The sequence below is a fragment of the Pogona vitticeps genome, chromosome 5 (assembly GCF_051106095.1).
Source record: "Pogona vitticeps strain Pit_001003342236 chromosome 5, PviZW2.1, whole genome shotgun sequence".
In the NCBI taxonomy this organism is placed as follows: Eukaryota; Metazoa; Chordata; class Lepidosauria; order Squamata; family Agamidae; genus Pogona; species Pogona vitticeps.
The window spans coordinates 80,397,661-80,425,488 of NC_135787.1; the positions used below are offsets into that span (position 1 = coordinate 80,397,661).

General features: G+C 42.2%; 1 long non-coding RNA gene across 1 annotated transcript in view; it reads left to right on the top strand.

The window, feature by feature from the left end:
* Positions 1 to 27,387, top strand: part of LOC140707492 (uncharacterized) — a 33,918-nt gene extending 6,531 nt beyond the window's left edge. Inside the window, exon 2 of the long non-coding RNA XR_012087594.2 lies at positions 1 to 27,387. This is a non-coding gene — a long non-coding RNA (uncharacterized LOC140707492).
* Positions 27,388 to 27,828: the final 441 nt, after the last annotated feature.

Consider the following 27,828-nt stretch of genomic DNA (forward strand, 5'->3'; position numbering starts at 1 on the left):
GTGCCAGTATCTAATATAGAGAAGATAATGTTGCACCCTGTACCAAGATCATCATCATCATCATCATCATCATCATCATCATCATCATCATCATCATCGTCCGTCATCGTCATCGTCATCGTCATCGTCATCGTAATAATCGTAATCATAATCATAATCAATCATAATAATTTTAGAACTGCAGAGCTTGAAGGTACTCTATGAATCATCGAGCCAGCACCTGTCAATGAGGCTCAGGAGCCTACTAAATAAGTGGTGACTTCTTCTTTAGTAATGCATCACCACACAAACAAGGCAGAATATGCAAGGACTGAAAGCCACACTTGAAAACTTAAACATTCAAAGCCTGGAAGGGTTACCTGCCAGTTTTGCAAGATCTCACATTAGACTGTTGTTGCAGATCATTTAAATTCCTTCCTGTAATTTTTGATGAAATGTGAACATTTTGGAACATGCTTACAAAAATATTTGAACCAAGCCATGCTCTCAGCCTTCTTTCTTACCTGAGAAACCAGAATGTTTTCTTACAAACTTCAGACTATTGTTGCTTCTTCCTTCTTATGACCTCTGTGTAGTGGGTGGATGGAGGGAAATACAGAGGGAGGGTTTTTTATGTGAAATGAGATGTTTGGAATGTGGACATGCATATTTAGCCATATGGAATGTGCACGGAGTAAAGCATACAGCCCCAGCATGTGCTCACCTGGTTGGTGCTTACCCATCCTTGCTCAGGTTATGATGTTTTGTTTAATTACATCTTCTTTAAATTGTTGAATACACTCTAGGTGAGTCTTCATTTGGAAAGTGTTTGGAGACTCCATGAAGAGCTAAAGAGCTGCAGCCAGACTCTCACCCAGTGTTCCAATGGCAACACAATTCTCAGTAGCTCCACTGGATGCCAGAGTGTTTCCAGAAATAATTCCAAATGGTGGTTGCAACCTATAAAGCCCACACAGATGGCATCCAATGTGTATGATCGATTGTATTCTCCCATATAAACCTGCTGAGAGTCTGAGAACTTTAGAAGAGTCGCTACTATCTTCATAGGGACATTTAATAAGGAAGTAAGTTGGGGGGGGGGCTTTTCTATGGCTGCTCCCAAGCTCTTGAACTCCTTAACAAGCAAATCTAGGATGCCCCTGGGAGGCTTTTGGCTATTAACTGGCTATTTCAAGGGAAAGTTATTGTTGTTGTTTTAATAGACTTCTGTTCTTCCTCCTCTTCTAAGAGGTGTTTTACACTAAAACAGTAAAAGGTGTTTTAGTATATTAATTTAATTTTGTTTTAACAATGATATTTATATCTTTATATTTGTATCTATATTGATCTGTATTTATGTGAAACATAAATAAAATAAGTAATTAAATAATGATACAATCCAAAAAAAGTTACCCCCATCTTATAAAACTGAAGCTTTGGATGCCACTTCAACCAGTCCTCCCCTCCTTACTTCCCCCATCTCTTTTTTCTCCTCACCCCTTTGAATGAGACTATGCCAGGTGCCAGGAAAGCAGGCAAAGACAAGTGCTCCAGACAAGTGCTCCAGGATACCTCAGTCCATGATCTGGAGAATAGCATACCCCAGGGATCATAATATTCTTAGCTAAAGAGAGAGAAAGGAAGGTCTCTAGCAATGGTCTATGGTCAGACTTATAGGTGAGGTAAAAAAGCAAATATTGTATGGTGCCTGCAAGACTAACAGATATGTAACAGCATGAACTTCCACAGATACAGCCCACTTTCTCAAAAAGAAGGCAGGGGTGAGCAAAACAGAACTGCACATGGCTCTTAAGGCCACAAGCTACTCCTATTCCTCTCTTTCATGCATTTTGTTTCTAAAAACTGGTTGCAAAGATGGTCTCCCTCCAATTGTCCTGAAAAAAAGATGCCTTTCCTGTTCATATGTTTTCTGATATTATGTTCTTTCCTTAAGTCAAGGGAAGGTTCCAACCTCATTCTTCTGACTCCAGTTCTCATGCAACCTGACATGGCAAACAGATAAATGAGAAGAAGAGAGAAAGACTGAGAAGAAGGGCTGATTTATCTCTGTGGGCATTTCATGTGCAGAATGTATGCCTGCCTCTTGCAGCCTGGCTCATTCTTTAAATATCACTCATAGCTTGAGAGGCCCTGGGCTGCCCTTTTCAAAAAAGAGTGCAAAAAAGGCAATGAGGGAAGCAGAATTCAGATAGGCTGAATTGTTTGGGGGACGGGTTAAAATGAATATTTCATGGGAATAAGGATGTCGTTTCCATGTCTTCCAATAATGTGTTGGGTGGTAAGATAAAGTCAATCTGAAGAACTTTCAGAGCAGATTTGTTGTAGAAGGGTCAGTGAGGAGATGGTCTTTGGGAAATGTTGACTGATCACCCTCACCTTTCAGAGAGAGTGAGAGTATTTCCATTTAGTTCTTTTTCCAGGTATTCCTCCCACCCCAAACCCAATGCAATGGGGTCATTAGTCTTGGCTGTCCTGCAGCATCCTGTCATTTGATTGTGTTCTAGCAAATCAGTGCTTCACATATGTTTTTGCTAATTGTTTCATTTGCACTTCATCTTTCCTCCAGGTAACTGAGTATTGCCTTTCTGTGAAAATGTGCCAGTAGAAACGGGCCAAACCTACATTTTGAAGAAGATAGGTTATAGTCTTAACACATCTGGAAGGCACCTGGTGGAGGAAGTCTGCTTCAAAACGAGGAATATTTGGCCTGATTTCCCTCCTGCTTCTTGTGAGGATAGGAACAGGTGTTCCAGAACATACCAATAGTATCTCATAGAATATAGCATTTACTCCTATTATAGCCAGCCAAATGGGAAACTCACAGGCAGAACACACAACAGGGTAATTTCATGCTGCTTTCCAGTAACTGATATTCCCAGGTATACTGCTTTTGCACCTGAAGGATTCATGTAGCCATTGTAGCTATCAGTGAATAAAACTAGACTAGTCAAGGTGGTGACTCTTCTGAAGCCTGGTGGATTTGGGAACAAAATTTACAGCTGGGTAATAGGAGGAGTTTCTTCCAAAATTTTAAAGAAATTACAGGCTTGGTAAACTCTCTATTTCTGATGTTTCAAAGTAATATATCGCTAAGGGGAGAAGTATGTGTTATAGATAGCTTATCATTAGAAACTGGTTTCATTCCAGAGGTATAACTTGGGTAGACTTGCCTAATTTAGTAATCATACTCCCAATAGCCAGTTCCAGAACAAAGTGTAATACTTTGCAACTTGAAGGAGGTTTAAAAATCATTATATCTGACAAACATTGTTCTGGTAGTCTAGATGCTGGTTGGGCTAGTAATTATTATTGAAAATACTCTGTCCTGCATCAGAATTTTTACAGCTTACTTCACAGAGCTGGCACACCAGATTTCCATCCAGTCATGATTAATTGTGTAAAATCCCATCTAAACTGCTGCACAGAGCTGGTGTGCCATCTTTGACTGCCCATGTTAGGGTATTTGTATGAAATCAATAATCATAAAATCCTACAGTATAAGTGAAGGCTTATAACCATGATCCATTCTTAGATAAATATCTGAGAAATGATTGTATGTTCGAGGCTTGTACATGTAGGTAGAACTGGGGCACAAGTGCTGTCCGTATGGGGAAATCATGCTGGTGTCATACAAGAGGCCGGATTTGCACTTCAAGGCATTGTCTGAATTCAAGGAGCCATCCATTTTCTTTGAATGTTGAAGCTTTGAAATGTCATTGTCAGCTTCACTTAGAACTAGAAATGCTGGAGAATTTTGTTTATCTTACCTTCTATAGGTGATTTAAATGTAATACAAGCTTTCTGGATTAATATGTGAATTGTAACAGTTATCCATCAGATGCTGGACATCTGAACGATGTAAGTCCATGGTTGGCTACAAATAAAAACCTTTTAGATAAAGAGTTGCACAAAATGTGTGTATTATAGAAAGGTAAATGTTAATATCAGGAATTGTAACAAATATGTGTGTTCAGGGAAAGTGGATATGAAAATAGACATTTTTGTGTCATTCTCATAAAATGTGCAGGATGATTTAGAAACTAAAGGGCATAGACTTATGACTGATTATGTATATAGAGTTAACACAGACTGGATATAGACTGACTTATATATTTCCTAAAATTTGCCATTGTACTTACTAGCTAGGAAGTGATTTCTGCCTGGTTTTCTTTCTTTTTTTTTTCTTTTACATAATTTTATTTTATTTTTTACATAAAGGGTGACATAGGAGCAGGGGGGTTAGGGTTTGTGAGGGAAGGGGATTTGTGAGGGAGAGGGGAAATCATAGCATACTAATATGCATATCCAACATGCTACATTGCGCTATATGTAATCAGGTACATATTTTTTCTATTTTAGCTGAGGAATAAATGAGTGACTGTATGAAATATATGTATAAATAGATTAATTAATTAAAAATTTCCTATCTTAATTCTCTGCAGCTGACAATGATTAAGAGAATCAAATGATTTTATGTCTCTGTCAGCAATGATTTGCAGAGTTCAGACATGAAGTGTTTCATTTTAGCATTCTCTCTTCAATGGAATTCATTTCCACTTCCCCTTTGATAGAGTCTTTTGCTCTCTTGCCCAGTCCAGAGTCTCAGAAGCCCATCTGTGAACTTTTAAAAGAGTCTGTGAGATTGCTGATATTTCTGCAACCTTGCCAGGATTGTGTGGAGATGTGTGTTGCATCACACACTAATGTTCATTATTGGCTGGTGGAAAGATCAAATGACATTTTATTTGTGCAAATGAGCTTTCCTCATGAATATGTCTCAGGGCAAAATCTTTAGGAAATATGTTCCAGCCATATTGTTGAATTTAATCTGGCCTGGGACTGGTTAGTAGCTGTACTGGGAGACCCATGGAACAACTATGTCAGCAGCTACCTTGAGTTCCATGATGAAAGAAAGGGGATTTAAATGTACGCAATGAATGAATTAATAATGCCACAGATCCTCACATCAAATGCTATCCTTTTGGCCTCTTCACCTCAGAGGCAATGTTATTCAAGTGAGTCAGTTATAAATTTCACAAAAATTAGACCTCAAGAGACTGATGTAGTTGTCTAAGTGAACTAAGCCCGTACTGGCACCATACGTAACACAGTCTGTGCAACTGTCATGGCTCCAACAAATGGCTTCCAGAATCATCCTATTAGAATAGCTTCAAATTTGGCCTCCAGGAATAGGTACCATCCCATTCTTCTGGCACATTCAGTGGGGTCCCAGCCAAGACGCCAACCCATTGTGTCCCTGCATGTTCCCAAAGATGTTTGCTAGGCACTTGCTGTGTACTGCAGACAGACCTCTGTCCTATACATGTTGGGCACAGTTCTGTAACAATCCCTTTAAGGCAATGTCCATTTATTTTGGCAGATCACTTTGTAACTGTAACACTGTAGTAGGATCTGTTTCTAGTAGAGATGGGGTTATTCGTATTCATATATGAATATCCCTGTGCAGTTAGACTTAAGGAAGGTCTGGCCCCTGGTGCTGGTCCATCCAGTCATGCCTCCTGCAGCAGCAGCAGCAGCCCTGTTCATCCTTCCAATCACTCCCAGAACACTGCTCTCTTCCCGCTCAGCTGGCCACTCCAGGCAGGGGGAGGGAGGACGAGTCTCCCTGCACGGCTGCTGAATGGCCAGCCAGGTGAGAAGAGAGTGGTGCTCTGGAAGTGATTGGAAGAATGAGAAAGACTGCCACCACAGCAGGATGCATGAGTGGATGGTACGGCCCCAAGTGCCAAACCCTCATTAAGTCCAGTTCCACGGGGATATTCGTATTTGTATATGAATACGAATACCTCCATCTCTAGTTTGTAGCGTTCTATGATTAAAAGCAAATACAAGGTTCTTCTTCATGGCCTCTGTGAATGCACACAATAGCCTGTGCAGGACATCTCAGAAGTTTCTAGAGCTTAAAGACATGTGGTTAGTAGGACATTCCTCCATGGAGCACATGCTCTGCCCTCCAAAGGTCCCCTCAGTTCCTTTTTGCTGCCGCTTCAGTTGGACCTCTTTCAGAACGCTAGAGCGATTATTGAGATCACCTCTTTAGATCATTCACTATTTTCAATTATTTCTTTCATTTCCTGTTTTCAATCATCTTTTGTTGGACTTCCCCTGTAAATTATCTATTTCCTTTTTGAATTTACTTGAGTTGTTTTTCTCTTCTACCCACATTTTTCTCTCCCCCCATCGCCACCATTCCCTCCCTTTCCCCCTGTAGCGTTTGCACCTTGTGGCCCCTGCCTGCCTCAGCAAGATTAGCCTGCAACATGAATATGCATTACTACTTAACATAATACCTTTTATAGCCCCCCAGGGCCTTTCAAGCAGTGTGTGCTTTGCACGAATAAGATCCTGCTTACTGATGGTCATGACCATTGCCTTTTTTGCTTAGGGAAACAACACCAAACACACTCCTGCCCCGAGTGCAAAAAGCTTACAAGGCCCACTCTAAAACTACTCCTACAAAGGCTTTGCTCGTACCTTTGGGAAAAGTCTCTCATGGATCTGGCAACCTGTCCACCTCTGCATCCAGAACGTTGAGAAACTCCTTGCCTGATATCGAGCCCAATGGCTCTGTCACCTTGACCGTCACCTTGACAAAAAGACCTGTTGAAGTCTGCTTTGAAATTGAGCTCGACGTCCACGTTGAAAGCTCCAACCCATCCCGATGGCTCTTCTAAGAAAAAGAAGGATAAGGCTAAAACTAAGAAACCTACAAAATCAACTCAAATAGATCCACCTCAACCGGTGCTCTCATCACTGATTCTCAAGGAGTCCTCTAGAGGATTGATTTTGGCTCAATTTCGGATAGAGATAACCTATCTTTAACACCGGCTCAGGCTGCAGCTTCCATTATTAACCTGACTACTGGCCTACCTCCAGCTGATGTCCATTCCAGCCTGGCCTTGGCCCATTCAAGCCCTACGTCATCAGGGTAGGCAATACCTATTGAGGTCTCTGGCTCGGAGTTGTCTCATCAATCTCCCCGCAAGCACCGGGCAAAGAGATGACACCTTTCTCCAATCCAATATGCCCCTCTACACAGGAAATTTTACTATTATCCTGAACCATCTCGATACTCAACTAGAGATGACCATGGGGAGCAGTACCACCACTATGACCCCTATTATGAAGACTTGACTGAGCATGTCTATTATGATGAACCAAGGAGGGTGAGATATGCTTATCCACCCAGATATTTGCCTTACATATTGCCTTCACCATGACATCAACACAGTTCATCTACAACATATCCAACATCGACTCACCATACATTGATCCCAATGAAATCAGCTCTTAAACACACTCTCCTGCTACCGGATTCTCAACCACAACCCAAAGGAGCTAAGCACTCTTCCAGGCACTCTCGACATCATACATCTCTCCAAGTCACCACCACCTACAAAGCACCTCCCCCTCCTCCTCCTGACATTGAATAACGTCCAGTATCAAGTATACTTCCACCTTCACCATCACAACCATTGGCATCAGCAACCAAACCACCATACCGATCACCATCCCCACAATCCTCCCTTTCTACTCAAGATCCAACATCCGGTATTTTCCAGGAATCACCCTTAATTTATCTACTCCACCTTCTGATGTGGGCAAAAACCATCCACCATCTCCATCAGAAGATTTCACATCTTACTCCCAGCTTGTAATGCAAAAGGCAAAGTCTTTACAACTCGATATCAAAGAACCACCACCTCAAAAGAAAGACTTTGTCTTCGATGATCTCAATCAGGATAAAACACCACTCCTTAGCTTGAGTTTCATCCCTGTCATGCTCGTTTTAGTAAAACAATCACAGGACAAACCTCCCTTCTCACTTCAAATTTTGAGACGTGTTGAAAATCACTACAAAACTCACAGCCCTGACACAGCTTTTCTGTCTAAACATCCAACACCAAACTCAATTATTGTGGAATCTAATCAGATGAGAGCATGTAATCTTCTGTAGCTCCCACCAACCAAGAAGGAAGAAAGCTTGACATTCTTGGAAGATGACTCTATTCTCTCATGTCATTTATCATGAGGATCACTAATTACCAAGCCACTTATGGGTGTGTACCACCGGCAGCTATGGGATAGAATTCTACTTATCATTCAAGTGGCCCCAGACACCACCAAGACAGAAGCCTTAAATATCCACACGGCAGCTTCAAACTTGGCTAAACAGCAAAGATTTGCTTCCCGCCATACCGTGGATGCTGCCTCTAAAGCTATGTCCATCTCTATTGCCTTGAGGCGCAACGCCTGGCTGAGATTGGAAGGTATCTCAGATGATACTAGATCAAGGATCAAGGACCTTCCATTTGCTGGCACTGGCCTTTTCAATACTAAAACAGATTAAGTAATGGATAATCTTCGTCAACTCCGTAGGACAGTATGTTCATATTCCACCCAACAACCTTACCGGTATCAGCGTCCTCAATTTCAAAGACAACCTTTCTTTCAACAGCAGTTTCAACCATATTGACAACCCTTTTGACACCCACCAAAGAAGAGTAAGCAGTATCCATAGACCCCTTCCATCTATATTCCAAACTAGGCTCCATCCCTTCATCAGTGTTTGGCGCCGAATCACTAATGATCAGTGGGTTCTTTCTATTGTCCAAAATGGTTATTTCATTGAATTCCAACATACCCCACCCTCTGGCTCCCAAGATGCCAAATACTTGTATTTCAAGTAAAAGATGTCCAGTAGCTTAGAGCACTCAGTCCGGTCCCATCAATAACTGCTTCAATATGTCCACTTTAGTAAATTGTTCACCTTTAGGGTTAATTTGAATCCAGTCTCTGATATAAGTTGACAGCCCCATTCAGTCGATGTTTGCATTAGACTTTCCAAAGTTAATTGTTTATGTTATAGTCAGTTCTCAGAAGAAAAAAGGAAAGTCAAAACAGAGTTCCAAGTTTGAGTATTCAAGGTCATGTTCAAGACAGCTTTTTTAATAGCAATAACATCTGCCAAATGAGCTAGTGAATTGACAGCTCTCAGATCGGACCCCTCCATATTTACAATTTCATCCTGAAAAAGTCACTCTGTATTTTGATGTTTCATTTCTTCCCAAAGTTGTTTCAACCAACCTTTGATCTTACCAACCTTGTTCTCATCTCCTTCTACATCTACCAGGCACACACTCCACACGCTGGATGTCTGAAGGGCTTTAGCCTTCTACACCAATAGGACAAGTTTCAGAAAGTCTCCCAGACTATTTGTATGTTTTCAGGGACCCCGCTGAATAATTCAAACTATATGGCTTGCATATGAAATTTCTGGCAATCCAATTCCTGAACAATTAAAGGCACATTCCACTAGAGCAATGTGAACATCAACTGCTCTTCAGCGTGGAATAGACGTATCAAACATTTGCCAAGCAGCAACATGGTCCAATCTGGCGACCTTTATGAAGTATTATCACCTTGATGTCAAAGCAAAGATTGACGCTGCATTCAGCATGACGATTTTGCCATATCTGCTACCGTGACGTCCCACCATCCGGTAAGTGAGCTTGTCAGTCACCCACTTGTGTGCATTCACAGAGGCCACAAAGAAGAAAGAGAGGTTACCTACCTGTAACCATGGTTCTAGTGCACTGGTTCTTAACCTTGAGTTACTCAGGAGTTTTGGACTGCAACTCCCAGAAGCCTTCACCACCAGCTGTGCTGACTGGGGTTTCTGGGAGTTGCAGTTCAAAAGCATCCAAGTAACAAAGGTTAAGAACCACTCTTCTAGTGGACCTCTGTGAATTCACACAATCCCTCCCTTCCTCCCCTCTGTCCATCACGTTGTCTTCTTATATGCACATATCCTAATTTGACAGCAGCAGACTAAGGAAAGAACTGACGGGAAGATTGGAGGGCGGAGCTTGCAATTCAAGGGGGGATGTCTTATTGTCAAATCTTTTTGAAGCTCTAGAAACTTCCAAAACGTCCTGCACAGGCGCAGAAGAATCCACTTGTGTGAATTCACAGAGGTCCACTAGAAGAAACCATGGTTATAGGTAGGTAACCTCTCTTTTTCCTTCCCATTGTTTTGTGCTTTCTGCTTGTAAAATGTATGACAGGATGTTTAAGGTCCTTTAAATATTCAGAGAAAATAGCCCTTTTCTTTGTTTCTCTACCTTTGGTCTTAATAAAACCATAAATGTTCATCAAATAATTCAACCAGTGTGTTTCATTTTTAGTATACCCATAAAAGAAAAAAATATACAAGATATCGGTGCTACAAACATAGTTGAATGCAACCTTGAATGATGATTAAGTTTTCACTTCTGTATACATTTGTTTGTGGGTAAGTAACATCTAGAAGCAGTGCAATCTTATAGCTTCAGTGTCTGGTCCTCGTTTTACTCTGAACTGTAAAGGAGGTGTTCAAGACACTGTAACTGTCAGGAGGATAACGTTGAGCACATTGGGCATTTTCGGTAAAGCTTGGACTAAAACCAATAGTAGATTTCTCTCGACCCCTTCTCTTACACACACAGCTGGCATCAGAACCATCAGCAGCCACAGCTTAAGTCATTTCTGAGTAAATTTGCAAGGGAGTATGCTGCTTATTGCTGGGCCAACTCCATTGAATAACATTATAGATGAGCCTAATGAGTGAAATTTTATGAAATGAAATTCATGCTCATTCATACATATAAATCACTAGATGTTGCAGAAATAAAGTCATTGATATATGTGAACTGGCTCAAAATCATTGACAGAAAGCTCTTGTTTTTCACACAGAAATGATGGAATAGATTGAAGAGTTTTATACACTGAATATTATTACACTGAGATTAAAGACAATTGTCTGTCTTTTCTGCAAGCTAATTTAGTCCAGAAAACAAAGACAAAGGTGTTCAGACCTTATCTGATGAGCAAATAATTCTTTACACTATATAGCCTTGATGTAGTAAGTGGTACTATTTGACAACACACTTTGTGGCGAATAGTGATGGTGTGAATGCGCTAACCACCAAGATGTTGTATAGTTGTATTGCACACTGTATGATGTCAGCAGTTCAGAGAACAGTCTGATATGGGTGCTATACTGTTCATCTTGAGTGTGCATCTGCATGTGCAATTTACAGCCAACGTTCTGTATCTCTGATTCATCAATTTGGAAAATAACATATTGCTGTGGTTCCCCCATCTGTTTGTCAGAACTGTATGAGATTTGGAAAGGTAACAGCCCTGTAACAAGATTATATTTTGTGCCAAAGTTTGCATGGATAGGTGCAGTGTTGTGCATACATTTTAATTTTTATTTCAAAGAGGAAACTACCAATCATGTTTTCTTTTTCTTGCAGGAATGGATGCCCTTTCTATGAAAACCAAGCTTACTAGGTTTCTGAGGAACAGGTGGAGAAAATGGTGTGCAAAAACACTCTATGTACTTTCAGGACTTCCTGAAAAAAGAGATAAATACTTACTCCCTCAGTTTTCTTGTGGGCAATTGTTATGAAAATAGCATGGAGAATAAAGCTGCCCCTTGTTAAGAAAACTGCAGTGTCTTAAAAGGATATTTGCAGCGTCTGTGAGAGACGAGAGTATTCAGATAATGTGTATGGAGTAAATTAGTTGACTTCCCCAGTGCAGCTAACTGGATAGCAATCCCTAACTGCGAAGTTGGGCTGGGATTTCAAATTCACACTACCTTTCTCTGAAGAGGGGCTAACTGAGGCCAGCCAGGTGATGAATTGTATGTTCTTCCACTTGTGCAGCCTTGAGCAAGTTGCACAGTCCCAGAATGCCACCCAAAGAACACATTTCTGAGTTCTGTACCTGGAAAACTGTGAGGGTTGCCTTACTTTGGAATTGAGTTGTCAATAGATAATTATTGTATTATTATTCTGTCACTGTTTTGATTCAGCATGATTTTTGTAACATGTATGAAAATTACATATGTCACAAAGGGGTCCCAGTTCTAGAAACCTGAGAAATTCCAGCAGAATAGGTCCAAAAACTACAGAGACAGGATGATTGAAAAGCAGTTTAAGGGCATACTCCCCTCTCACTGCTGATTTGACACCTAAATTACAAATGTGCAATATGACAAGGGTGGATGATAACTGTTGAACATTCAGTAGCAGAGGCGAAAAGACATGAACATTTAGCATTGTACAAGACATCTCAGGTTTCATGGGATCCATCAAAACAACTTTGACATTTCTGGGAGACAGAAATAGAAAAAAAAAACACTGCACAGTGGACCAGTCCTTGGCATATATTTGTTCACTGTTTTTGTCCCCATCACAAAGCTGCATCCCCCCACCTCCCCTCCATGGTGTGTTTCTTCTAGATCTTGGGGAGAAATGTATCCATTTTGGGAGACAGGCCTCTGAATCCCCCTCAAAGTCCAAATTGCAACATATTCCAAAGCATTCTGGTTCATCTTGGGCTCACTTGCCAGTAAGATTTGCACTCCTTTCAAATTAGTGAGTTCAGAAATTATCTGAATGTGAAATATATTTAGGGATGGCTTTTTATTGGTGCTGGGATTTTTGACAAAAGCATCTATTTTCCTCACATGCCAATATTCACTGTGTGATGAAAAGAACCAGGCCTAAATATTTGTAAATTTGTAAGGCATGCAATATCTTTCAGAGAAAAGAAATATTCACAGAATATCATACATTTCTCCTTCGTGTCCTCTGTGAATACACACTAATGGGTTAATCTGTGCCTGAGCAGAGCAGTCTCTGGAAACTTCCACAGCTTTAAGCACTTAGTGCTGGGACCTCCCCTACACCTGGCTATATAACTCTGCCCCCCCCCCCCCGCCACAATGCTTCAGTTCTTTTTTTGACTGCTGCTGAAGCAGTAGCTTCATTTGGAACTTCGCAAGTAGAAACAATTATTTCTTTTCCTTTCCTTCATTTGACCTCCCCTTGTTCTTTCTTTGTAACAAGTTGTTTCTTTTGCCTGGGGGATAAATTAGTAGCCAGCATTAGCTGTTCTTTGTAGAGACTTTACAAAGCTGGTGTTCCAGCCCTCAGGATTTTTCTCTTAAAGAAATAAGGTCTCTTTTACCCTCTTTATAAAGCTACCACCAGGCTGGAGAGCAACAGCTTTCTGTTTGTTTGCAATTTCCCCTTCCTAGCAGGATAGAAGAGAACAGTTTCTGAGCTTGCCCTTAGGAGAAGAATGGGTATTCTGCAGCTCTGGCTGCCTTTCCCGCCTGCCGGTGATTCTCCTGACTGAGGTACAGCCTCTCCGTAGTTTGGCATAGAACAGCCCTCTTGTTTCAAGGGGCTCGTTCTTACAGCTCTGTCACTGAGCTGGGCCTCTGCGGCCTTAGGATTGCCCTGGAAGAAGGGTCTCCATAGCTCCTGCTCCCTGCTTGTCATGGGGTACAGCCTCTTCGGAGGTTGGCATGGAACAACTCTCTTGTTTCAAGGGGCTCGTTCATACAGCTGTTTTGACCCCGCAGTGAGTTAGGGCTCTGTCGCCCTGTCCTTTGGAGAAGAAGGGCCTCCTGCAGTGCCGGTCACCTTCCCTGCCTGTCAGTGATTCTCCTGACATGGGAAGAGCCTCTGATTGCCACACACCAACCCTCCTTCATGTGCTTGCTCATGTAGCTGCGACTTCCAGAGGGAGCTGCACGCCGAGGCTGTAGATGTGCCGGCGACATATGATAAGGCTTGATTTTGCTTTGGGTATACAATGGGCCCCTTCAGCTCCTGCAGCTAGTCCTACGTGTCAGCGCTTTGCCTGACTGGGGTAACACCCTTGAGTGGTTTGGCGTGAAATGGCCCTCATTTATCAAAGGGCTTGTTCATGCAGCTGCTATTTCCAAAGTCAGTTAGGCGCCAAGGCAAGGGCTTCCTGGTAGCATTTGACAGCCCTAGTTTTGCCTTTGAAAAAGGGGGGATGCAACTCCCACCCCTAGCCCTGTTAGTTGGTGATATCCCTGCCTGGGGTAGCACCTGTTTGGTGGCTGATAATCTGGCACAAAAAAGCCCTCTTTATCAATGGGCTGGTTCACGAAATGGCCTGTATTAATGTGCCTTTGGATGCTTTCTTGTAGCAGGATTTTCTCCTGACAACATGTTTGTGGCAATGTTTGAAAGGTTATGCTCCTTTTTTCTTCAGGCGCTAGGTTCCTTGCCCTACAGGTCCGGAGACTCCTTGGACTGATGGCATCTACTGCAGCTGTGGGACAGCTCGCTCGACTGAGGCTGCAGTCCCTTTAATCCTGGTTTCTTTCACTCTTTCAGATATCTCACAACCACCAATCCATGTTGGTCCAGGTGATTCCGGAAGTCGCTGTACACCTGGATTGGTGGACGCCCCCCCCCACACCACACAGTTAGGGAGACCCTTTGGTCTCTTGACCCAGTTGGTTTGGTCAGTAGCGGACACCAGCCCGCCAGGCCATGACGGGCTTGTCTACACCACCACGTTGCCCTTGGCTGCTAGTCCATGATGGTAACCAGCCTGCATATTATTGTGCTGGAGCTCCTGGCACTCACCAAGGTCTTTTGGGCATCTGAGTCCCTGCTCCCGAGTCAGGTGGTCCAGGTCACATCAGACTATACTGCTGCAGTTTCTTATATAGACATGCAGGGTGGCACTCACTAGTTATGCCTTCTTCGGAATGGTGTTATGCTTGCCACATTTATCCAGTGGCTGTGCATTAGGTAGGCGAGAACAATTCCATGGCAGTCCATCTCAACAGACTACAGTCCTGCTCTCACGAGTGGGCTCTCAACTGTTCCATCTTTCTTTGCCTCTGTTGTTGAGGGGGGACTTTAGACATGGATGCTTTCACATCTCGATCGAACAAGTAGTGTGCCATGTTCAGCTCTTGAGCCAGTGTCGGCCACACCTCCCTAGGGGATGCCTTCCTGACCAAGAGGCATGGGGCCTCCTTTACAAATGTCAACCTTTCCCCCTCTTCAAGGCCAGTTGTTCAAGCCTGCCATGGGTGTGCAACCATTCTGCTTGGTTGCACCGCTAGCCTTGGTTCTCAATCCTGCTCCAGGGACCTGCAGGATACATCATGCTCCACCTGGTCTCAGGATAGGGGTCGGATGTTTCATCCAGACATTGTGTTCCCCTACCTGTTGGCTTGGAGTGTTCCTCGACCGTAATGGACATGCTCCATCATGCTTCCATACCTTCTACTACTTTGACCTACTCCTTTCATGGGTAGGCATTCTGTCCCTTTGCATCAAGACAACATTGGCCTAGTAGGCCACCATCTCTGGATGCACTCTTTCAATTTCTCCTTCACTTGTTTTGCCTGGCACTGGCTGGTTCACCTGCAAGCTATTTCTCTGTGGCCCAGAAAATATGCTCCCTGCCTATCGACTGCTGACACCTCAGTGGCCTCTCCACTTATTTTTTTGACAACCATCAAGGCTGCCTTTCCCCTGGCAGTATCCTTAGCTTGCAGGGCTGGAGGACTGGCTACACTAGGAGCCGGTCCTCCTTTTTGCAAAGTACCCCTATGGCCAGGCCTTACATTGCCTACGGTATTTTCTGTCTTCCATTTGAACCAGCCAGCTGTCCTTCCTGGTTTCTTTCCCACACCATCTTCACTGCTTGAGACAGCTGTGCACACTCTGGCCGTGCATCATGTTTTTCATACTATGTGCATCACACGACCACTTTTCGGGCCTCACAATGTCTCTCTGTCACTTGGCTTTCCTTTGGAACACTGGCTTCCTCTTAGACCATGTCTAGCTGGATAGTCCAGACCATCCACCTTCCCTATGATTTGGCAGAGACTCTTCTTCCAAAATCTGTGAGAGATCAATCTACTACAGTAGTAGCATCCTCAATGGCCTTTCTGCAGTGGACACTGTGGATGTCTGCCGTGCTGCCATGTGTGCCACTCCGTCTCCCTTCATCTCACACTGCCTGGTTGTCCAGCCAAAAGCTCAGGCTGCAGTACATCTGCACTTTCATGATGTCCCTCTTCCTGGTTGGTCAGCTTGCTAGTCACCCATTAGTGTGTATTCACAGAGGACACGAAGGAGAAAAGAGGTTACCTACCTGTAACTCTGGTTCTTTGAGTAGTCCTCTGTGAATTCACACATCCCATCCTCCTCCCCGCTGTCCGTCATGTGTGTCATGGCATATTGGGCAGCGGCAGTCAGTTCTTTAAGAACTGAAGCACTGGGCTTGGGGCGGAGTTATATAGCCAGGTATAGGGGAGGTCCCAGCACTAAGTGCTTAAAGCTGTGGAAGTTTCCAGAGACTGCTCTGCTCAGGCGCAGATTAACCCATTACTGTGAATTCACAGAGGACTACTCAAAGAACCAGAGTTACAGGTAGGTAACCTCTTATATTTACAACATTTTAAATGACTAAAACATGAGAGAAGCTTTCAAAACAAATAATGCCTATGGGTCCTCAAAGGTGGAAATAGGTTTGCTCTTCTCACAAGGGAGTTTAGAAATGTTTTTTCCCCTTTCTTTTCAATACACTTCTCCCCTAGCCAGTATGCTGACTGGAGACTTCAGAGAGTAATAATCTGAACAGGAATGTTTTCCAAAAGCCAAGCATGTCTGCATGGATGCACAGTGGGAGAATCAGAGTGTAGTTGAAGAAACTGTGTGGCTTCCTTTTCCCTACCTTTTCTTGCTTGTTGAGCACAAAGTTGGGATAATAGGAGATTATGGTTTATCCAGACAGTGAGGGGCACCATTATCAGGCCAGTAGGTGGTCCAAGCATATGCTCTACTTCCTTGTCTTCAAAACCATGGCACTACTGGTCTGCAAGGTCCCCAGAGGAGGAAGGGCAAGCAGAGGCAGTTCCTAGGGCCTGTCCTTTTCAAGTGGTCATGAAAAACAAGGGGTGGCAATTTGTTCTGTTAGTCCAACAATTGCTTAATTTAGGAGTATGGAAAACATTTCAGAGTTTTTGTTTTTAACTTCCCATCTGACAGAATGATCTAATGAAAGATATCTCCTTTCTTGATTAGCATAACTTATCCTGATATAAAATATCCTGTTGAACTGGGTGAGTGATTAAATTTACCCCTTCAGATTCCTCTGTTGCAGCTCATGTTTTCTTGGTTGCGAGAAATAAAATCTGAATGTACAATGCAATCTGATTCTTCTGCATTGCCTGGGGTGGTATAAAGATATACATTTGGGTGACAAGGAATGCTTTTTACTAAGGGGTGTGTTGACATGACAAGATGAATGTGAAATGATAAATGAAAGCTGAGGATAACAAAGACTCAGGTAACAGACACACATTTTAGTATTTCTATTTTGTGGTTAATATCTTCCTCGTAGAAGAACTTACAAGCTTAGGCCTGCTATGAGCCTACTGTTCCCAAATATGTGGATAATGCTTTAGTTGTCAGTACTGACAGTTGCTCCAACCTAGCAAGATATATCTGCAGCTGTTTTCAGTACAGCTTCACCCTGGAAGCAAACCATCATGCACAATGTAGTGTTCTCTGATGACCTGTGTTGAACTGTGTTGGGACAACTTTTGATGTGAACGTGGGCATCAACTGTTATGCCAGGCCATTGGCCTAATAAGAACTGGCTTGGGCACATTGCTGATTGATTGATGACCAAATACTACAGGGATAACCTACAGTACTCCAATTAACTGCCCTGCTTAATGATTGAATAATTGATCAAACTGGAAAATAGTAGCCTAAAAATGGGTGAGGAATAGCTAGCATGGCAGTATTTTCTCCCTTTCCCTCTTTAGACCACTGTACACCACCTCACACCCAAGCCCCTGGCTGTGAAGGTTTTCTTCACAAACACTGTTCAAACTAACTTTGAGAATGTAGGTGGGGGAGACATTTGTAGAAGAGGAGATCACCCCCTGCTGATTCCACTAATCATAGCACTTTTTTGTCAGTGAATAACCTTACTGAATCCTGGCCATTTCCATATTGCCAAGTGCTAACATGTTCCTTTTGAGAGTCCTGGCACAAGGGAACAGCTTGTATAATAAGTGTGTTCACCATCTCCTTATTAGAAGAGTGTCACACAGGTAGGTTATTTAGCGATTTCTTTTTTAGTTGCATTATGAACCATGCAACAGGGATTTTGCAATTACTGTTAAGAATGCCAGGTCAGCTTGGAATGCCACCAACACCAAGCCAGTCTTCTAAATGTGGCTGCATTCCTGGTTTTGCTGGCTGCTGCAGACTGCAAAATCATGAACTTAGGAAGCCCTTGGCAGGCCATGCAGCCTGTGTGCCACGTACTCTGCATAGCATTGAAATATTTTCAGAAAAACTATATGTAAGATATGGAATAGACCCAGCTCTTCCTATCTTGCCAATGATAAATGATCTTTTGGGCATCTATGAGGCATGGAACAAAATATGTACAGCAGATGGGCACCAGCTTCTTAGCACTGAGAATTACTTATGATGATGATTTGGGATAGCATATGTACTTCTGTATGTGCATGCATGCATACTGGGTAGGTCCACTCATGGTAAACTGTGTAAATGTGAAAACCCCTTACCTATTGAGTGCACTTCAAATTTGAATGAATATTCTGTGACCTTTGTGATGTAGAGGATCCACAGCTACAGCATGTGGTAGGGAAGGCAAAGATGCTTCTGGAGAGTGAAACCCTGCTAGAAGTCTACAGTCAAACATCAACAAAAATAGTCAGGAAAGACTTCTTGTTCTTGAACAGAACTTGGACGGGTTGCTTTCAAGAAGGAGTAATTTAATGACACAATGAAGCCAGACATAACAAAGCAGTAATAAGATGATGCTCTGGAATCCAGAACATCACCCTAACACTATTCCATTCTGGATAATGTTACCACATATTTTTCTTCTAGTTTTAGAGAAAACAAAAAAGTAGTTTGGTTTCATATTTTCCACTTGAAATTATATGAAAAGTTTCCTAAATCTCACATACATCTGTACAGCAATGTTCCTTCTAGAGCAGCAAATCTTTCAAACCTTATTTATAAATTCTGCCACAAAATTGGCATCTGATTCATTCATCAGTTATATCCTGTCTTGTCTCCATTGAGCTTAAGGTGACATGCATGCATCCCCTTCCTATTTTATTACACCCTTGTGAGGATGAGAGTCATTCCACTTTACAGATGAATACAGGATTTCTGAGTCTTGCTACAATACTCTTAGCACTACACCACACTGACTTTCCATTTTATTTTTTAATCACAGATCAGTTGCAAATTAATTTACTACAAATAGACTACAAATCTCATAATTCTCTGTTCTTGGTGTTCCAGTTGTCAGACCAATACCTACAGACATCTAAATGTGTCTCGCCTGGAGAAAAGGTCTGGCAGAATGGGAAGCTCGGGCAGAGCTAGGGCCATGCTAAGCCATAAGGTTTTCCCAGATAGTCCTCCTTGCAGTCCAAGAAATCCAGAAAAAAACATGCTTAATGGGAGCTATTCACTGCTATCCACTGTTCACAACCATGTTCTGGGAAATATATTTTTAAGGACACTAGCTTTTTTCAAACTAAAAATTTCCTCAGATAATTTTAGTAGTATCCATTCAATTTACCAGTGAAGTGGCTGAGATCATCTATGTAATTATGTCAGAAAATGGGTTATAGGGGTAGCCAGAGGGGAAATGGCCACAGTCTTTCAGAAGCCTTAACCAACAGGACCAGTCGTAAAGGAGTGTAGGAACTACAGGTCAAAACGTTGAATGGGTGGAAGATTACCCATTTCTAAGTTAGTTTCATTCACTTTCTGATGGTCACACTGAAAGCACCTAAGTGCCTTTCAGCATTCCTTTAGAGTGATGAACAAAAAGTGCATTTAGTACTGGTTCCCCTTTTCTTGCTATGCCCACAAACAAGAAATTAAAGTTAAGTATGAAAGGCAACACGGATTATGCTTCAGAAAGCCCTCAATAATAATATGACAGCTATAGTCAGGTAAGTAGAAGTCTGTACTTCAGATTTTAGAGTATACCAGAACTGGAGGAAAACTGATGAGGCTGTCCATTGCACAAAGTGAAGATTTTCTATATCACTGGAAAGACAAGGAGAAAAGTTCAGGAAAAAATTACTTTTCCAGGAGATAAATGTATTTGCTATGCTGAAGGTATTTCTCTTGGAAAATTAGGACTTATTCCTCTTTCTGGTGATCATTTTATAAGCTTGATCATTACAACAGTTCCTACAGTCAGAAAATGCTTTCGGGCAACAGAAGAGAGGCTCTGCTGTTCAGAATATTAAAATCCTAGCATAAAGCATCAGACTAAAACACAGCCTGTGTGTTATTTTTGCCCCCACTTTGCTATATTGATTGATTGATTGATTAGAGCTATCTAATTCTTACATCTGTCCTTTTCTTTCTTTGCTCTTATTTCTTGCGTAGTACTTCAAAAAGGGACCACCAGGCAGTTCAAACACCATGCCAAAACAAAAAAGGAAAGGAAAAAATAAAAGTGCACACTAAATCAAACAGCAGGATCAAAATGCCACTTTCCAGTTAAGCAGGTTAGAGCAAAAGTGAGCAAGGGGGAAAATGAGAGAGAGTTTCTCAGGAGCAGTCAGAATAGAGAACCAGAGATACCCCTCCATGTCTCTCTGAAAAAGGACCCACTTTTAAAGCCAAGATGTGAGTAGGCAATCCTCCCCCTTTCCTTCTCCACACCTTTCCACCCACTTTCCTTTTCTACTCCTTCTAAACTCCCTTCCCCTTTCCTTTTCCACTTCATCTAAACTGTTTTCCTCTCCCTTTCCTTCACCATGCCTTCTAAACTTATTTCCACCCCCTTTCCTTTTCCACCTCCTTTATATTACTTTCTGTGCCCCAAAAGCACAATAATGTATGCAGCCAGGTAGATGGGACTTGTTAGCCTTGGAAGGCAGCCGATCTAGGAGAAGGAAAACTCTGAAAACTTTCAAAACTCCACTGCCTTGTGGCTATATCCAATGATGGAAAAGGCTTCAGGAATTAACCTCAAGGCAAAATCCAGAGCTGGAGTCCCAGTTCGTGATGTTCTGGCAACTCCTGCAAAGTCACTATCCGCCATATTATTTTACCCAGACTTTGTGCTCTGGAGAGGACACTCCAGCTTCACATACAGTGTCAAAACAACATGGGAAGTAGCAGTTACCAGTTATAAGTCTTTGCTTGATTGGCACAGAGCATGATGCCAGGGGCTACTTCTGATGGTGAGAGAAGTCATTGCATCTCACTAGGTACTGAAGCTACCACCTGCCTTAAGCTGGGCAGCCCCCAGCCAGTAAGGTGCTACCTCACCATGGTCTGTTAACCTAACGGGATGCGTGGGGTTTAGGGTCAAAGCCAACAAGCAGATCGATAACTCTGCACCATGCAATAATCATAAGAAAATTTCTGCCCTAAAGTTGGGCACCTGGAATGTTTGGACAATGACTCCTGGCTTTTTTGACAACCTGCAGGAAATGGATGACATGCACCATACAGCTGTCATTGACATGGAACTGAGTAGGCTGCAGATGGACATTATTGCCCTGCAAGAGACGAGAGTGTCAGACTTGGAATCCGTCAGAGAGAAAAAAATTCTCATTCTTCTGGCATGGAAAAACATTGGATGAGACCAGGGGATATGGTGTTGGCTTTGTCGTTAGAAATACTCTGCTGAGATCCATTGTTCCACCAACTGCAGGGAGTAAAGGAATCTCCACTCATCAGCAGGACCAATCACCCTCATTAGTGCATATGCACCTACACTGTCATCTACAGTAGAAGTCAAAGACAAATTCTATGTTGAACTGGCAGCTACTATTAAAAAAAATCCCTGAGGGAGAACCACTGTTCATTCTCAGAGACTTTAATGTTAGAGTTGGTGCTGATCACAATTCTTGGCCCACTTGTCTAGGCTGATTTGGCATTTGGGAAGATGAACGAAAATGGTGAATGCTTGTTTGTGTCAGCAACACATGCTTTCATACAAAGCTTCGACACAGTCTCTTGGAGACATTCAAGATTGAAGCATTGGCATCTGCTCAATTTGATCCTCAATAGATGCTCTAGCCTTCCTAGTATTGCTATCACATGCAGTTATCAGGATGCTGATTGCGATACTGATCACTCCCTGGTGTGTAGCAGAGTAAAACTGCATATAAAGAGATTGTATCACACAAAAAAGGAAGGAAGACCATGTATTGACATCAGCAAGACTTGCGATCAGAGAAAATGGGAGGAATTTGCTCAAACACTTATGGAAACTCTTCCAGGCCAGCTGATGCAAACACACCTGAGCGATGGGAACATTGCAACAATGCTGTTTATAACACTGCTTTGTCCACATTTGGCAAGAAGACCAAAAAGATGGCAGACTGGTTTGAAGCCCATTTGGAGAAGTTGATGCCAGCCATGAAGGAAAAGAGGAGAGCTCTATCAGCATACAAAGCCTGTCCTAGTGAGTACAACTTGCAGGCTCTTCAAGTTGCTCATAGCAAAGTCCAACAGACTGCCAGGAGATATTCTAACGATTATTGGCTTCAGCTCTGCTCTCAGATACAAATAGCAGTGGACACACATAACATCAAGGGAATGCATGATGGTATCAAGCAGGCTTTAGGTCCAATACAGAAGAAATCTCCTTTGAAGACTACTACAGGCGTGATCATCCAGGACTGAGCACAGCAGATGGAATGCTGGGTGCAGCAGTACTCTGAGCTATATCCCAGAGAGAATGTAGTAACTAAAAAGTCATTAAATAACATTGAGTGCCTGCATGTCTTGAAAGAGTTGGACAGCGAACCATATTTAGAAGAAGTAAAAGCGGCCTTGGATTCCCTCACCTCCGGCAAGGCACCTGGGAAAGATAATACCCTGTTGAAGTGCTGAAGTGCTGTAAAGAGATTATCACCACCAAGCAATATGAAATTTTTTGTCTTTGCTGGAGGGAAGGTGGAGTATTACAGGAATTAAGGATGCAAACATTGTCACATTGTATAAGAACAAAGGCAACATGGACGACTGCAATAACTACCGTGGCATCTCTCTTCTCAGCACTGTAGGGAAGCTGCTTGCCTGTTCTGTGCTGAAGAGACTTCAGGTGCTTTCAGACAGAGTCTATCCAGAATCACAGTGTGGATTTCAAGCTAATAGATCCACCATTGACATGGCATGACAGTTGCAGGAGAAATGTAGGGAACAAAGACAGCCAATCTTTGTGGCCTTCATAGATCTCACAAAGGCCTTTGATTTGGTTAGCAGGGAGGGCCTTTTTAAAATACTTCCCAAGACTGCATGTCCACCTCGACTCCTTAACATCATCAGGTCCTATCATGAGAAAATGAAGGGCACTGTAGTTTCTGATGGCTCAACATCAGATCCCTTTGACATTTGAAGTGGAGTGAAACAGGGCTATGTCCTCATGCCGACCCTGTTTGGGATCTTTTTTGCTGTCATGCTGAAGCACACTCTCGAAGTGCAACAGAAGGTGTCTATCTCTGGACTAGATCAGACTAGAAAGCTCTTCAATCTCTCTAGATTGAGAGTGAAGAACCAAAGTCCAGCTGAAATACATGCGGGACTTCCTCTTCACCAGTGTTGCAGCTGTTGTTGCCCATTCTGCTGAAGAGCTCCAACAACTTATGATTCATTTTATTAAGGCCTGCCAAGATTTTGGACTAACAATCAGCCTGAAGAAAACACAAGTCATGGGCCAGGCCATGGACTCACCTCCCTCTGTTATCATCTCTACAGAAGAAGTGGAGGTTGTTCATGATTTCGTGTACCTTGGCTCAATGATCTCTGACACTTTCCCTACATGTTGAGCTAGATAAATGCATTGGCAAGGCAGCTACCATGTTCTCTAGACTCACAAAGAAAGTATGGCTTAATAAGAAGCTGATGGCATATATCAAGATCCAGGTCTATAGAGTCTGTTTCCTGAGTACAATCCTGTACTGCAGTGAGTCCTGGGCCCTTTGTGCACGGCAGGAGAGGAAGTTGAACATGTTCCATATGCATTGTCTCTGACACATTTTTGCATGACCTGGCAAGACAAAGTTCCAAATAGAGTAGTCCTATAACACGCTGGAATTTTTAGCATGTATACATTACTGAAACAGCAACGTCTATGTTGGCTTGGGCACGTTGGGAGAATGGCTGATGGCTGGATTCCAAAAGATCTCCTGTATGGACAGTTAGTGCAGCGACATTGCCCCAGAGGGATACAAGGATATCTGCAAGCGGGATCTGAAGACCTTAGGAATGGACCTCAACAGACGGCAAACCTTGACATCTGAGCATTCAGCCTGGAGGCAGGTGGTGCATCATGGCCTCTCCCAATTTGAAGAGACCCTTGTCCAGCAGGCCAAGGCAAAGAGGCAATCCCAAAAGCAGCAAAATCAGGGAGCTGGACAGGGGACAGATTGTATTTGTCCTCAGTGTGGGATTGTCACCCTTGAATCGGCCTTATCAACCACACTAGACGCTGTTCCAAGACCTCTATTCAGAGCATGTTACCATACTCTGTTGAGACTGAAGGATGTCTGCAGGAGACTTAAAAAACAATACTTATTCTGTTTGAACAGAATTGATAGCAAGACAGTTTGCACGGATCTCTTCTTCAAAGCGTTGAGCCACTTTTTGTTGACACTGTGTGTGTTTACGGAGGGATGTTAATGTTTGGGTGTGCATTTCAGATGGGGTTGTATCTTCATTGAGTAAAGTAGTTGTGCACAACTTTGGCAGAGCTGGGGACCAATTTCATTTAGCTAGTTACCTGCAATGGGCCACCCCACTGCACACACACCACAATTCAGCAGCAAAATGCTGTAAACCATTTAAAGCAAATATTTTCCCATACAAGCTATTCCAATTCATTTAAAGCAAGCAAAAGAGACGTTGGCTTTTTTCCTCCACCAAGTTTCAAATGACATTTGGTGGCACAGTTTTCAGTGCATATTGAACTTATGGCCACATTTTGGGACTGAAATGTCTTCATGTTCATTTTAGAAATATGTTGCCAAGTCGAAGGAAGTGCCAAGCAGAGTTCAAGCACAGATTTCTTTTATTGTCTGCAGTTATCCAGAGTGGTAAAAAACCAAGTACAGTGGTGCCCCGCTTGATGATGACCCCGCTTGACAATGAAATCGCTTAACGATGAGTTTTTTGTGATCCCTATAGTGAACGCAAAACGATGGTTTCAATGGGTTTTTTTTTTTTTTTGCTTCATGATGATTTGGACCCTGCTTTGCGAACCAATTGTTCACTAGACAATGATTAAAAACAGCTGATTGGCGGTTTGCAGAATGGCTCCCCGCTGTTTTCCAGACCTATTTTCGCTACACAGGCATCGCAAAATGGCCACCGTATGGAGGATCTTCGCTGGACGAGCAGGTATATGAATAATCTGAACAGCATATCCATCTTTTCTAAGAAATGAATTTATACTATAGGCCATAATTAAAAAGAGAACATGTAGAGAACTTAATTTCATATAATTCTACTCATCTGGATGCAACAACTCTAAGTGTTATTATGCAGGCTGCCGACTTCCTTACAAGACTTTCTTTCTCTCCCCATCATCCTATATATTGTCAATCTCAGACTGAAAAAAATAATCAATCAGAATCATAGCAGGCAATATATATAACATGATAGGGGAAAAGAGGGAAAAGAAACCATCCACATTTCCAGAGGCATTTCTCTGATTTATCTTTTGTTCTCTTGATTGCAAAGTACAGTATGCTTTTTTTGCAAGCATAAAAGCAAATATAAGAGCACATCATAAACAGCCATCTAAAGAGAGAGGAAACAGAATGTTGCTACATTAGCACTTACTAATTGCTAATCAAAAGCCCATTGTTGGCCATATATTACCATGATTAAGAACCAGCCTTGTGACTGCAAAAAGATATAAAGGAGCCAAATGGTTCAGAATAAGAAGGGCAAAATATATGCTTTACTTTTTGAAGGAAGTTTCAGAATAGGTGAATCAATACAATTATTTCATGGGGTTGCGGTGACATCGAAAAGTTAGCTTTCTAGCCGCAGCTCCACTTTGAGAATTCATATTCTGCTGGTGATATTTCATGTCTTAGTTCTGAAATATATTGTTGATTACAGGCAGCACACTGAAGGCCAAAGCAGAAGTCATTTACAACAGGAAAGGGGTATTGAGGTATGATTCCTCCTTATGGTGAGTGATTGCTTGTCCCATTTTTAAGGTTTAGAAGAATCAGCCATGTGGATTGAGGGTCTTCAAGAATGGGCCTATAGCACAGGCAGCTCATGACAAGAACACACAAACAACCTGAACTGTGGTGAGGCACCACTCCAGACATTTGATTCTGCTCTCTGTTCCCAGAGGTTGTGCAAGATCATGCAGAGTATGAGCACACAACTTTTTCAGCCTTCAGAGCCACATGTCTGTTGCATACTCAGATGTACAAGTGTGACGATATGGGATTTGCAGGTGTTTTGTCTCGACCAGAGATCTAACTGCATCTGTGAAGAAGAGTCAAGGCCAGTTCATGGGACTGAGAACCATACCACTCCTTGCTAATGGTGTACCAGCATACCACCAGCCTGGGATGAGAGAAGGAGCTGTGGAAAGTTTAAAGTTGGGAATGGAATTATGAAGAAAGAACTATATGCTGATTGGATACAATCATGAAGAAAAGACTTTGATTTAAGTTACAGAAAGAAGAGGTTTTTAAGTGTAGGTGGGTGGGTGAGTGTAAGAAGGAGAAGGAAAATAAGATGGGCAACAGGTTTGCAGCCTTTGTTGATTAATTCGAGACTTAGTCATGGTTACTTAGAAGAGTCTAGTAATAAAGTAGTAAAGCTATTAGTAAGTATTTTATTATTTTATGAGAAAGTCTTATGGGAGCTTACTTAATACTTAGATGCTTTGCATTTAAGCAGTATAATTTGTATATTTTTGTATTTCTTTTGTTTTATGACTTTTAATTCTTTTTTTTAAAAAATCTTTTATATGTTACCCAAGAATGATCCTTGGGGGCAAGGGTGAGAGTGCCTAAAGAAAGTGCCTTGGCCACAATGGCTTTATTACTATTACTATTACTATTATTTTATTTTATTTTATTTTATTTTATTTTATTTTGGTGTCCTACTTGCTCAGGCTGGTGTGCAAGTTTCAAAGTACACAGCTAATGAGTTTTAAGCTTAAGTAAGTGAATTTTGGAAATCTAGGGATAGAAGCTTGCTCTTAGTTGCCCAGACACACCTTCTAGATCTCACCCAGTCTAGGGAAAAGGTGATGGATGTTGTTCCCCTGGTGAAATGATATCTTTAAGGAGATGCCTTTCTGCCATCAAGCAGGTCTCATTTTTCACTATACTGGGCAAGAAAGGCTCCCTATTACAGAGAGAGTTTAAACAAAGCAGTCTGGATGAGTATCTCTGCAGCATGAATGAAGATATGGGATGGGAAGAATACTCAATGAATTTCTCATTCTCATGTAGTTTGATTGCCATGATATGATGTGACATCTCAATAAAGAATCTTAAAGGCTGTGACACTTCTTGCCTCTGGCTGAGGAAGAGACAAAAAGCTCTCCTGACTTCTGCAGTTTGTGCAAAATGTCCTTATTTTCATTTCCTTTTTGAGAAGCAAAACACACTAATAAATGGCAGGCACAGAATGGCTGGCTTGTTCAGAAAGATGCTAACAGTGCCCAGGCAGTGGTTCCCACCCTTGGGTCCCCATATGTTCTTGGATTGCAACTCCCATAAATCCTGGCCAGCATGGTGAGTGGTAAAGACTTCTGGGAGTTTTAGTCCCTGAACATCTGGGGACCCAAAGTTGCAAAACATTAGCCTAGTGGCTCAATATTTTAAATTAAACAGTAACCATCCTAATTTGATGCAATTCAGAGAATCTGGGCAATTCAAAATTGCAATTG